Genomic DNA, 14,283 nt, shown 5'->3' on the forward strand with positions numbered 1-14,283 from the left:
AAAGAAAAAGAGAGAGAGAAGCGAGAGGGGGAGGGGTGGAGAAGCAGATGGGTGCTTCTCCCGGACTGGAAATCGAATCTGGGACATCCACATGCGTGGGGACAATACTCTACCACTGAGCCAACCTGCCAAGGCCCAGCTCTGATTTCTTTGTCTCTTGCTGCTTGCCTTAATCTTGTGATGCCAATTAACTTTAATGAAAGTTACATGGGAAAATTGCAGGGTGTAGACGCACAAATATGTCTTTCACGGGAAAACAAGGACAGCCTCGGAACTGTGGTGATTTCCAGGTGGAGAGAAATGTGCAGCTCTCTGTCTCCTCCGGGTAAAAGAGGATTTGCGAAACCCAAAGAAAATAAGTCTTGAAGCAGAGGTTTGAGCTGTGCCAAGTTTGTGACATGAAGGAAGCCGCTCCCCAAGAGGAAGTTCTGATTAAGACTGACAGCGCGGCCGCCACTCCCAGGGGACTGGCAGGCACAGCTCCTAGACAGGTAAGCGGGCTCCACCCACCCACCACATGAGCCCAAGCGGGTCTGGCGACACACCTGACTGCTGGTGATGGATTTCCCCCGCTTGTATTTAATTACCCTAATTCCTCACATCTGTAGAGCCTTTCAGAGTTTATAGCACACCCATACCTTGCTTTATTCTCATAAGCACCCCTTGAAGTAGAAATTGTTTGGGTCCCGATTTTGCACATGAGCAAAACAAAGCTCAGAAAGGTGAAGTGACCTGGCCAGTGGTGGGACCGTTAGAAGGCCGGTAGCCTCCTGCATTGTGCAGCCTTCCCCAGGATTGCACGTGGCCTCCCTCACCCTCCTGAAAGCTAACCTCCGGATTGTGACATGCAAAACTCACCAGGGCACGAGGACAAATTTGCAGGTTGTCTGACGTTCATCACAACAGCTTCCTGCCATTGCCAAATCTTTACATCTGAGGGACATGTCTAGGGTGCCTATGCGTCCTCCAACACTTCACCTGGGACAGGAGTCACATCCTACAAGGGGCTTTGCTTTCTTGACTGCATAATCCCTGAGTCTTGTCCACACAATTGTGGCTAGGCTTTTTTTTTTTTAATCTTTTTCTATACCTTGCCTTACCAAAGGACTAAGAAAATGTGTGCCCTGATTAAATTATTATAACATTCACCTTAAAAGAGTTCCTTTGAAATCATTAAATAAGAGGTCCCATTTCTCAAATGCCGACTATGTCAAGCCCTATGCTTTGCAGGTAATGCACATAACATGGCTCAGTTCTTACCACAGCCATCTAATGCAGCCATCTGTGGTAGGACAGCTACTTGTCCACCGAAGAGCAATCTCCCCTTCTCCCATGTGAAGAGTATTGTAGCTGAGCGCATAGTTGCCCAACTAAAGACTACACTTCCCAGGCTCCTTTGCAGCTACCCTTGTCATGTGACTTTGTTTCTATTGGTGGGATGCTATTGCAAGTTATGTTGGCAATTTGGGGATCATTTTTTAACTCTAAAGACAAGTCTATTTCTGTGATTTCTATCTCTCTTTCCCATTCCTGCATATTGGTTTTGAACATGTGGATGAGAACAACCATGGGCATGAGGGGGGCAGAGCAACAAGAGGGAAGGGGTCCAGTCCTGGAATGACCCCATGAGCAACATGGCCCATCAACCACAACTGATCACCCAAGATGACACATGAGAGGGGAGGAGACATACCTATGTTGAGCCACGGTATTTTTCTGAAGTTGGAAACGGGGAGGCAGTCAGACAGACTCCCGCATGCGCCGACTGGGATCCACCCGGCATGTCCACCAGGGGGAGATGTTCCATCCATCTAGGCCGTGGCTCTGTCCATCTGGGCCATTGCTCTTTTGCAACCAGAGCCATTCTAGCACCTGAGGCAGAGGCCATAGAGCCATCCTCAGCGCCCCGGCCAAATTTTGCTCCAGTGGAGCCTTGGCTGCAGGCGGGAAAGAGAGAGACAGAGGAGGGAGAGGGGGAGGGGTGGAGAAGCAGATGGGTGCCTCTCCTGTGTGCCCTGGCCAGGAATCGAACCTGGAACTCCTGCATGCCAGGCCGATGCTCTACCACTGAGCCAACCAGCCAGGGCTGAGCCACGGTATTTTGGCATCTCTTTGTTTTAATACTATCATTTCATCTTTAGATACTGCTGTATTATTACATCCATTTTATAGACGGAGGAACTTAGGCTCCTAAAAATTAAGTGATCTGCCCAAGTTCACACAAATACAGAGCCCATGTCTGCTGGGTTCCAAAAAGTCTGTAACAGAATGCACTCCCTCACTTCTTCTTCTAAGCTTGAGTGACTACATAACAGAAGCAGGAATCCCAGGATGTTGCTTGTACAGGAGGCCCTCACTCTAGCATGTGTGCGCTCAGCACCTGACAGTGTGCGCCTCCTTAAATGTTTCATCCTCGGCGCCTAAAGCCCTAGTCTCAGCCCTATGTCAGAGTGCCCATTCTATGCCAGGCCTTGCATTCAGTGCTTCAGGTACCATCGCATTCAATCTTCCCACCATCCCTCTTTCCATTGAAGAAACAGAGACCAAGAATGATGCCCAGGAAGTGTCGGCTCTGACTGTGAGCAGAGCCCAGAAATCTTGGGTGATTGACCACACAGGGCCAGGACAAGAAGAAAACAGAATGGCTGGGATGAGGGTGGAGAGCTGGCAGAGAGTCGCCAAGGAGCAGGGCTGTCATCTATGCCCAGGGTCACTCATTCTTCTTGGTCTTGGAGCCCAAACATCCACAGGGATTTCCCACAAGCCAGCTGCTCAAGATCATTTTTTTTGCAAGTTGCAGAAAGCTCAGCCTGGAAAAGTCTCAATAGCTGTCTACTTCTGGGTTTAAACAGCAATGGCACTAGATGCTGGCCAGCCAGTAAGTTTTACTATAAGCCCCACTCGATAGTTTGAAGTCCTATCTACTCAGAGAAAATAAATCTATGCTCCTCCAGATTAAATATAATCATAAAATCTGAATGGGAATTGGTTCAACTTTAGTAAACATTTTGTCTGTGTCTACTAAAATTAACAAATATGTGTCCAATGAAACTGAGGTTGCCATTCTAGGATGCAGAAACAGGTATAGTCATGTTCATAGCAGCAGTATTCGTAATAGCCCCAATCTGGAAACAGCCCAAAGGTCCATCAATATAAGAATGAATAAATAAATTATGAAATAGTCATATGATAAAATACTGTACAGCAATGATAATAAACTACTGATAATCAGAATGAATTTCAAAAATGCAGTGTTGAAGGAAAGAAACCAGACATAGCTGAATCTATACTGAATGATCCCAGTTATGTAAAGTTCAATAAACAGGCGAAACACAACTTATGCTGACGCGGTACATCTGCTTAAGTAATAAACCAAAAGAGAAAAGCAGGGAAGTGATTCTGTAAGAGTTCAGAACAGGGTTCACCTCTGCACCTGAGGGCTGTGCTGGTGACGTGGAGGGCTTCTGGAGTGCTCAGAATGGAAACTAAGTAGGACTTACATCAGTGCTTACATACAATAATTCATTAATAGGTATATTTATGTTTTATGTACTTACCATATATATGTTAGGCTTCACAATGTTAAAATGTGGACCTATCATCTGTGAGCCATTCGTGTTCAAGGGACCCTGGACAACTGCCAGCCTTAGACCTTCAACAAGTTGACCTTGGAGCCAGGAAGTCGTGGGTTCAAATTCCTGATTTCATCAGTGGCAAACCATTTGCTTAGACAAGTTACAGTCTCTCTGAGCCTCAATTTCTTTATCTGCAAAATGGGGAGGAAAATCCCTGTATGAGATCTAAAAGTCACTCATAGAAAGCACATGTAGCCCTGGCCGGTTGGCTCAGTGGTAGAGCGTCGGCCTGGCATGCGGAAGTCCCGGGTTCGATTCCCGGCCAGGGCACACAGGAGAGGCACCCATCTGCTTCTCCACCCCTCCCCCTCTCCTTCCTCTCTGTCTCTCTATTCCCCTCCTGCAGCTGAGGCTCCATTGGAGCAAAAGATGGCCCGGGTGCTGGGAATGGCTCCTTGGCCTCTGCCCCAGGCGCTAGAGTGGCTCTGGTCACGACAGAGCGACACCCAGGACGGGCAGAGCATCGCCCCCTGGTGGGCGTGCCAGGTAGATCCCGGTCGGGCGCATGCGGGAGTCTGCCTGACTGCCTCCCCGTTTCCAGCTTCAGAAAAATACAAAAAAAAAAAAAAAAAAAGAAAGCACATGTACTCATTGCACATGGAGAAAAGCTCAACAGACAGTAGCTGCGTTAGACGTGGAAGCAAAGGTAACAGTGACTTGCGGTTCTGCATGCCACGGCCAGAAACAGCCTCCCAATGGGCAGTGTCCACTCCGATTTATCTACTGGGGTTTACTCTGTTAATACCCTTCATGCTAACATCTCAGGTGCTACCCTGGACCACAGCTATGTAGCCCTTAGGTCACTTTTGTATGAATTGTGAATTAGGAAAATGCTCCCCTTCTGTGGATAATGCATGTACCAACCTTCACAGCAGCCCTGGTGCCATCGGCACAGATGTCTCCTAACTAGGCATTTAAGGGTCTGTAAAGTCCTCACTTTTGAACCAAGCTTGATTAAGAGAAGGCAGGTCAGGCCCCACCCCAGAGAAGCATGCAGGCAAATCTCACAAATGAGCATGGCCATTCACAATGCCACATCGCCAGATTCAGCCTGTGTGTAGGTAGGTTTAGTGAGGCTCTGATGGAAACCATTCCTGATGGCCATTCTCCCTAATCCAAGGTACTGGGGGAGGGGAGCCTCAGGCAACTTGTGTTCTACATGGAGAAGCAGCATGACAGACAGCCCGAGACCTGTGCTCATCAACACGTTTGTCTCCCGGGGACATGCTTGGGGTCTGTGCACAGGAGCAGGGTTAGAGGGGATAAACCCACTCAGGGGCAGGCTGGACACTGTCTGTGTATCCAAGTTTTGGAGGACTCTGTATACCCTTGGATGGTGACCTAGAATGGGGTGAGGACTAGCCACTTAGACTATTAGACACCCTCCTGACCCAGTACCCCAGAGAAGGGATAGCTTCTGGGCCCTGTCCAGAGAGAGAATTGTTACTGTGTCCCGGAAAAGCTGTCCAGGCCGGGGCCCCGGGAACCAAAACCATCTGAAATATATCAGATAGAAGAGGTCCCGCCCCTCAGAGACGGGCTTGACAGGCTCATAGAGGCCGCCTAATACTGCTGAGCCTGTGTGCTTTCAGTATCGCGTCTCATTTTCTGCATGAGTGACAGGCTAAGCCAAGGTGGAGATAAGTTAAGTTTTTGTTTACAGCCCGAAGCCTCGCTCACCTGCCATCGCCTGTCACACAAGAACAGTGTTTTCCACGTGGTTACTCAGTAGTTGACCAGAAAATGTGCACCGCCCTCACCCTCCTGAGGATGGATCCCGACAGGTTTCCAGGGCCAAGTCAGAGAGGAGAGTCCTGATTCCCTGGCATTTTGGGGAAAGAAAGAAGTCAGGGCCCAGAGGGGAAGTCAGCCCTTGGGAACTCAGTTGAGTTTGTGACTGCTGACCTTGACCTTGACGTGCAGATCCTCCTCTCTTGCTCCCCTGAGGAAAGGGAAGTGGAACGGAATGGACGCTTATTCAATACTTACAGTTGTCAGGCTATACGTCTTCACCTCTGGCCTCTCCTTAACCACATTCCCATTTGACAGATGAGAATACTAAGTCACACAGCCGGCAAATGTCAGAGCCAGGCTTCTCACTCCCTCAGAGAGCCAGCAACCTCTGGGTTCTCTCTCCTCACCCCCAGCACCTGCTCCCAAGAACGGGTCTGATAGCAGCCATTTACTCCCCAGGGCAGAAGCATCCATAGATCAGAGGAGGCTCAAATCGGGTAGGAAACGGGCTGGGATGCCGCCCTGAAGGGGCGTGTACAAAACAAGCATGCTGAGTGGACTCCTATACAGAAGCTCCCGCTGGGGTACCCTCATGGAACTATTCATTCCAATGCCCTGGACGTGGTTTTGCATCCGTAATTTTGTTTTCGTATACCAGATTGTATTGGCTTTGAGCTTGAAACTGCCCTTGCTGCATGGAGGCGGAGGGTCCTTTGTTTGGGAGGGATTAGAGGTGGTGCTGATGGAGATGATGGAGAAGCTAAGGAGGGCTTGGAGGAAGAGGCCGGGAAAGAGCTCTAACCCTGAGTAAAGAAGGGTCTGTGCCTCATGCCCGGGTGCTGAACTTTGTGGAGGCGTTTGGCCCAGTGGGCAGGGGCATGGCCAATGGCAGAGAGCACAAGTTGCGGGCAACCCTCTGTGTCAGGACACACAAGAGGACCAGACCTGCCCCAGGGCTGCCGTGGCACATGACCGCACACTGGATGACTGAGAACAGAAATGCACTCTCTCAGAGCTCTGCGGGCCGCAAGTTCCAAATCAAGATGCCCCACAGCTCGTTCCTTCTGGAGGCTCTGAGGGAGAGTCTGTCCTGGCCCCTCTCCTGGTCTCTGCTGGGTGTGAGCTCTCCCAGATGTCCCCTTGACCTGTGAAGGAACCACTACAATCTCCGCCTCCATCCTCACATGCCATTTTTCCCTGTGTCTTTTATGTCTGCATCCAAACTTCTATCTCCTTAAAGACCAGTCGCTGAACTAACTTGATCACATCTGCAAAGACCGTAATTCCAAATAGGTACTGTGGGGAGAGGGTAAGACTTGAACATATTTCAGGGAGGAACAGAGTTCTAAAGGAGCCAAGGGTCTCCTTGACAGAGGGACCTCCTGGACTCATGAGCCTCTGCACAGGGGCAGGGCAGAGCCCAGGGGTTCACGTTTCTGCACAGGATGGGAGAGATCAATCAGGCAGACTCAGGGCTTCTCTTACAGACCCCCAGAAGGCCTAAGAATATATAGGCCTATTTCCCCTATATAACAAAGGAACATGGAGACTCACCTCTGCCAATCACCTACAAATCAAAGTCTATCTCCTCCGGAAGCCTCCCTTGATTTACTCACTTGTAAACTACATGTGTGTAACCCCCACCACCACCACTACCACCACCAAATTCATATGGTGAAGCCTAATTTCTAATGGGATGGCTTTAGGAAGTGAGCCTTTAGGAGGAGATTATGACATGAGGGTGAAGCCCTCATGAATGGGATTAGTGCCCTTATAATAGACCCCAGGGAGCTCCCTCGGTCCATGCAAGGACACAGGTAGAAGGCAGACATTTATAAATCAGAAGGAACCTCTCACCAGACACTGACTCTGTAGGCACCTTGATGTCACACTTCCCACTGTGAGGAGTGAATTTCTGTTGTTCATAATTTGCCTCGTCTGTAGCATTCTGTTGCACAGCCCACATGGTGGTGTAGACACCCCTCCTCTCCATTGCTCATTTTCCCCACCTCTCCTCAGTCCTGATGGCTTTAGATTCAGCAAGCTTTATATGATTTTCAAAAATTCAAGAAAGAATAAAGGACAAATTAGGAACCATCTATGTGACAGTCACTACAGATTGACTGTCAAATACCGAGTCTCCCTTTCTTCCTTACAAACAAAATCCCAATTTTATTCACAGTTGGAATGTACTTGGCAGAAACTTCATTTCCCAGGCTCCCTTGCAACTACAGATGACCATGTGACCCTATCCCAGCCAATGATACATTAGCAAAAGTTGCTAGTTGGAACAGAGAGAAAAGTTATTTGATAAAAGGACTACTCAGCCAGCCACTTACATCTTTAGCCCTTTGCCCTTCCCCTCTCTTCCTGCTTTGAATTCAGGAAAAGACCCAAGAAGTAGTGCAGTCACCTTGGGACATGAGGAGACAAGCCTGAGGACTAAACTTTCAAAATGGTTGAGCTCATGTTCCTGTGGGGGTCACAGAGCCCCCAGACTTCTTGGTATGTGCAGAAACCAACACGTCACTTGCTTAAGCTGATATTTTCAGTTACTCACAGCCAAAGACAAGTCTGATTGACAGCTGTCCGCCCACCACCCGCACACAACCACTAATATTCTGCCCTGCTACCTCCTAGGCCTTTCTCTGAGTAGAGGCAGAAGCCCTATCCGAATTCTGGCTCTTATAGCAACCAAGTAGGTCCCTAAAGCAAATAACTTGGCCTCTTTGTGTCTCTTGATCTGTAAATATAAGATAATAATATTAACTTCTGCATGGAGTTTCCTGAAGTCTTAATGGAATGAGACATAAAGGGATGAGCAGAGTGCCTAAAGCTTAATACGTGCTTACTAAATATAAGTATTGTAAGTATCAATTGTATATCCTGCTTTATTTGCATGGTATTATACTGTATACATTTTTCTTGTTATTAAATCCTTATAAACACCATTTTAAGTGCCTAGAACTTCATGTGCATTTAACACGTTAGTTATTAATATTTATAACATATGTATGTCAATTTCATGTCCTACCTTTTTACTTAACATTATGCCATATGCATTCTTCCTTGACAATAAAAAATATTTGTTAATATCATATTTAATGCTTTCCTGGTATTTTTTCATATGGCCTGACCAGGGATCAGCAAATTTTTTATTAAAAGGATAGAAAGTAATATCTTAGGCTTTGTAACACACACACACACACACACACACACACACACACACACACGGTCCCTATGACAATTGCTCAACTGTTATTATAGTGCCAAAGCAGCCCCAGAGAATACATAGAGGAATGGCCATGTCTGTGTGCCAATAAAACTTTATTTACAAAAACTAATGGAGAGCTGGATTGGCTCAATGGCTATAGTTTGTTGGCCCCTGGGCTAGATGTCACTTGCTGAACCAATCCCTCTTATTAATAAAGCTTCAGCGGGTACCCAATTCGGAGCTATTGTAAATAAATCTGCAGAGAAGATGTTGGTGCCCTTGACTACATTTCTGATTATTTCCTTAGGATAGTTTCTCAGAAGAAGAAGAATTATAATTTTAAGGTTCTTGAGTCATCTTGACAAATTCAGAGCACATCAATTTTTTTTGAGCTGGGCCTTACTCTTTGACCTACTTTTGCTTGCACCATTGCTGTTTTCCAGATGTTTCCTGAGCAGGAATTCCATCTCTTCTCTGAGTTCCAATTTCTCAAGTATAAAGACATGACATCTTATTCTACAATTTGTATGCCTTGCCCTTGATTTTGCCAGTCCCCCCCCCAACACACACACACACACACACACACACACACACACACTCACACTCCTGTGCAGTGTCTGTTGTGACTGCACACGTGTGATGTACAAACGATACTGGCAACTGGCTGAGCAACCCTACGTATTTAAAAGCCCAAGTAGGCCTTATCCAGATACACATGGCCAATTCCTGAGACTTCCATCAGGTCGGTTATAAATAAACTTAACCCTTTTCAGACAACCTAGGTCAAGATGTCAAAGAAGATAATGATTTGTCCCAAAGTCTATGTCTCTCTTCGCTTCCCAGAACTTAGTGCCACCTGGGCCTACCTCTTCCCCAAGGGAAGGACTTTGATGGCACCATTTGGGCTCTCCACACCCCCTTTGGTCGTCCACCAACCTCTTCTCTTCCAGCCCCAGCCACAGTGGACCCTTTCACCACTAAGTAAGATTGAAGACAGCTGCCACCTTGGCCAAAATCCAGTTCATGAAAACCTGAAAACGTTCTCCTACATTTCTTTTCACCTTGAATCTTTTGTGAAACCAAATAGTTTCCAAAGGTGAAAAACTGCTATTTTCCCGACAAATTCCCGTGGAGTGAAAATTGCCAGTTTCACACAGCTCTACCACTGATGACTATTATTACTATGGACACTAGAGGAGCACCATGTGATCAGGAGAAAAATAAAACTTGGGTTATATTTCCAGTAGGGCCTTAACTGTTCCAGTGGCCAGACTTTCACAGACCAAGAGCCAGTATGAGGCCTTCCCAAGACTGTGGTCACCATACCCAACATCAACATCCCTGTAGATGGATGCCCTCTGAACCCAGAGCCAAGACCAGACCCAACCAAACTCAACAACATGCTTCTGATCCTCCCAAAGTCAGAAGTGTGCTCCTTGGGAGACCAGGGGTACCTCCCCTGTGAAGAGCAGGGGCTCAGACCCTCTGAGAAAAGGAACACAGTGTTTTCTAGTTGTTTTAGAGTGGGATAAATAGAGTTCCTTAAAATGGTGACCTGTATGAGAAGCTATCCCCCTTCCCCGTCGCCCTTATATTAGTTCAGAGGGCTGTCACAAACTAGTGTCAGTAGGGTTTGTGCTTCTGAGGTCTCTCTCTTTGGTTTATAGATGAATGTTTTCTTCCAATATCTTCACATGAGCTTCCCTCTGTGTCTGTGTCCTGATCTCCTCTTCTTACAAGGACACCAGTCATATTGGATTGAGGTTCACCCAAGGGACCTCATTTTAACTTATTCTTTAAGACTCTGGCTCCCATCTCATTTTAAGGTACTGTCAACTGATGGTCGTTGGTGTCAATTCAAAAGTCAACAGAAAACCTAACTGAGGTTTGGTGAAAGAAACTTTATTTAGTGCAAACAGCTTGATGGTAATACAGCATGGTTGTGAAAACAGCACAGAGTATGCAACCACTCATTAGTGCTTTGGTGAAGCTGCCCCCAGGCCAGGCCTCTCTTCAACTAGGTAGCTCTACTCTGCACCGGTCTGCTGGTCCACGCTGCTCTGCTCCCATGAAAAAAGCAGCCTTGTGTCTTCAGTCTTCTCTGGCAATTGCACTAAGATGGAGGGGAGCTGGCTTATCTAGAGAGAAGTCCCCACCCTTGGACAGAATAGAGCTGCTCTGATTGGTCACAGCAGCACAGCTCCGATTGGACGGGAAAAGTCTCAGTCCTATTGGTTGAAAGAGGATTCCATGCACTCCTTTGTAAGGGCTGACCCAGATGGCAGAAGCACAGTGCAGGCAAGCAGCTCAGCACAGGGGCAGGCAGGTTAGTGCAGAGGCTTCTCTGCCAAGTGCCCTTGGGGTGGAGAGGCCCCTGTACAGAAATGGCTGCTAGGCTCTGCTCTGCTCTTTTTTTTTTTTTTTTTTTTTTATTAAGCCCAGTTAGCGATCAGGCACCCTTCTTCTTAGTCCTCAGGGTTCACAGTACTGAGGGCTAGGACTCCCGCACATGAATTATGGAGAGACACACACACAATTCAGCCCATAACACTCCACATTTCCAGCTCAGCCATCGTGCCATCATCCATAGAACACCAATGGTAAAAGGACCTTGGGGTTTATGTAGTTTAACGGTTCTCAAACTGTGTTTTGTGGAGCACTGTGCTTCCCAAGGTGAGCTGTGAGCTTCCGTGGTTGGGAAGGAAAAAGGAAGTGGAAATCTCTGACTCCAGCTCTGCCTCAAGCAAATTCCGCTTGGCTTTTAGTTATCCTATGCTGAGGCTCTGTTTAAGATTTTGTTTGACCAAAGGGTTCTTTTTTTTCTTTTTTTTTTTTTTTTTCAGAGACAGAGAGAGAGAGAGTCAGAGAGAGGGATAGATAGGGACAGACCAACAGGAACGGAGAGAGATGAGAAGCATCAATCATTAGTTTTTCGTTGCGACACCTTAGATATTCATTGATTGCTTTCTCATATGTGCCTTGACCACAGGGCTATAGCAGACTGAGTAACCCCTTGCTCAAACCAGCGACCTTGGGTCCAAGCTGGTGAGCTTTGCTCAAATCAGATGAGCCCGCGCTCAAGCTGGCGACCTCAGGGTCTCAAACCTGGGTCCTCTGCATCCCAGTCCGGCACTCTATCCACTGTACCACCGCCTGGTCAGGCAGCCAAAGTGTTTTTAATTTTACAAAATGTGTAGAAATTGCCGATTAGTTTTCAAATGGCCAGACCACAGTACAGAGGTGAGGAAAAGTCTCAGTCCTATTGGTTGAGGGCTCCCATTCTGGTTGTGAGTCCCTTGCACCACTTACTGAGGTGGCTCCTAAGTGAGACCTTGGGACCCCTGCACCGTAAGGATGGGTTTTGGTGTTGCCTAAAGGTGAGCATTCTGCTGGAGTCAGAATTGACCTCACATGTCACATAGCATTGTCTTAGAGGTTTGGACATGTGGGTCTGGGTTTAAAGGTCCGAAAATCTGAGTCACTCCGATCAGAGATTGCTTGGAAATTTTCACTTCAAACAAAAACAAAAAGTGCCCATTGGGTGTCTTATTAGGAGCCATGCACAGTGCTCAGAAGTGATAAATATCTTCAGTGACAAGCCATGGATAACTGTGTTTGCATGCTTTCCCGGGTGTCAACAGCAAAGATGAAGATGAGGGAAGAACATCAGCCTCCACTTAAAAAACAAAACAAAAAACAATAGGCCCTGGCTGGGTAGCCCAGTTGGTTGAAGTATTGTCCTGCTACGTCAAAGTTGCAGGTTCGATCCCCAGTCAGGATACATACTGGAATCAACCAATGAATGCATGAATGGGTGGAACAACAAATCAATGTTTCTCTTTCTTTCTCTCTCTCTCTCTATCTCTCCCTTTGTCCCTCCCTCTCTTCCCTTACCTCTTTAAAAATCAATAAATTAACAAAAACAAAAAGAATTTAATCTCCTAAAGCCCAAGAAACTGAGCTCACAGTAGGACGAGAGTGTTGTTGGGTGTACATTCTGAAGAAATGCCCTGTGCCTGGACTAGCCCAAGAAATTCTTGGCTTAGAAATGCAAAGCCGTTCTTTTATCAAGGCAGTTATGGTAGAGGACTGCTTTGGGGTGACAGAAAAAGGCCCAGAGCATACATTTGAGCAAACCCTGCACTGTCTCCCTGCCGATCCGCTCAGGAATTCCTGAGACGGGAGTCGGCGCGAGTACAGGGAGGAAAACTGAATCTAACCAGCACTTTCCTGAGTTCCAGAGTATACTGGGTGAGAAAAGTGGGAGTCCCACCTAAAACCAGGGTCCAGACTAATAACGGGAAACTGGTTCCCTAGACTTTTCTTTGGAATGGTCAGGAAGGGACTACACCAGGCAGCTGGGGCCGCCCAATTCTGCTTCCCCTGATAACACCTGAAGCAACCCTTTATAAAGCCATTAAAAGAACTCTTGGAGGAACAGCAGGCCGGACAAGGTGGAAGAGGCGTAACCGACTCCCAAGCTGCTCCTTGGTCTGGGCACTCTCTCTCCGCCATAGCCCGGCTAACCTGTGGCTTCCACCACAACTCAGCTTGATCTCATCATTTCTGAAAGTGGCCCTCCCCCCCGTCACTGCCCAGGACCAGCAGCCTCAGCCATACCTGGAGGTGGTTCGAAATGCAGAGTCTCCGAGCTGCCCCCGACCGACCAGATCAAGAGCTATATGTTTGCAAGATCCCCACCAAAGTTTGAGAAGCACTGGTCAACTGGAAACCACCTTCAGGGGCTTGTCCTAACAGAGGCATGGTGGGCGACAGCCCCTGTGACGAACCCTGGGCAGTAGCAGGCCACAGCACCAAGATGCCACGCGGACAGGAAAACGAACAATTGTCTGCAAGCCGTCCAGTGAACATCACAGGCCAACGCTAATAAGGTATCAGGATGAGATGCAGCAGGATGGATTACTGAAGATGGATAGGGGCTTTCCCAAATCCTGCCAGAAAATGGAGCCAGCTAGTCGTAGATACTGTGTTCTGAACACTGAGCCTCATGTTTTGTGCAGTCGGCATGCATTCAATCCTTGCCTCAGGCTGATGAAGTTGGAATTCATGTTACAAGTGAGAAACATGGAGGCTTGGGGTACAAGCACTCTGAAAAATAACTTAAAGCTATTCCATAAACTCCAATATCCCTACTCCCTAAGATCCAGCCATCCTACTTCTATGTGTATGTCCTATAGAAACACACGTTTAGTAGGAGGGACATATTGATACTAACATAAATATAATTGTAAATATAGAGGAGCTGTTTATAATTGTAAATATACTGGTTACAACCCAAATGCCCATCTAAAGGAGACTGAATAAATTGGGGTGCGTTCATAAATGGGATATGCTATATCAGAAAAAAAATAAACAGATGAAACACAGACTCACACAGTAACAAGGATTAATTTTATAAATATATCTCAGTGGGTAAAAAAGCAAGTCACAGAAAACCTCATAGAGTATGTATGATACAACTTTTACAAAGCTCACAAAACAAGTAATAATAAGCAGTATATTACTTAGGGGTGCTTGTATAAATAATAAACAAGTTTTGTTTTGTTTCTTTGAAGACGGGAACCTTAGACACATTCTGGATCATGGTTACTTCTGTGGCGGAGGCTGGGATTGAAGGAAAGAGACATGTCAGTAGTGCAAAGATACTGGGAAAGGGAAATGCATTCAAACAAATTCACC

General features: G+C 47.0%; 1 non-coding gene across 1 annotated transcript; it reads left to right on the forward strand.

The window, feature by feature from the left end:
- The first annotated feature begins 3,829 nt into the window (after positions 1-3,829).
- On the forward strand, positions 3,830-3,905 carry TRNAA-GGC (transfer RNA alanine (anticodon GGC)). The gene has a single exon. It is a non-coding gene; the product is annotated as a tRNA-Ala (tRNA).
- The last annotated feature ends 10,378 nt before the right edge of the window (positions 3,906-14,283 follow it).

This window comes from Saccopteryx leptura, chromosome 13 (genome assembly GCF_036850995.1).
Source record: "Saccopteryx leptura isolate mSacLep1 chromosome 13, mSacLep1_pri_phased_curated, whole genome shotgun sequence".
In the NCBI taxonomy this organism is placed as follows: domain Eukaryota; kingdom Metazoa; phylum Chordata; class Mammalia; order Chiroptera; family Emballonuridae; genus Saccopteryx; species Saccopteryx leptura.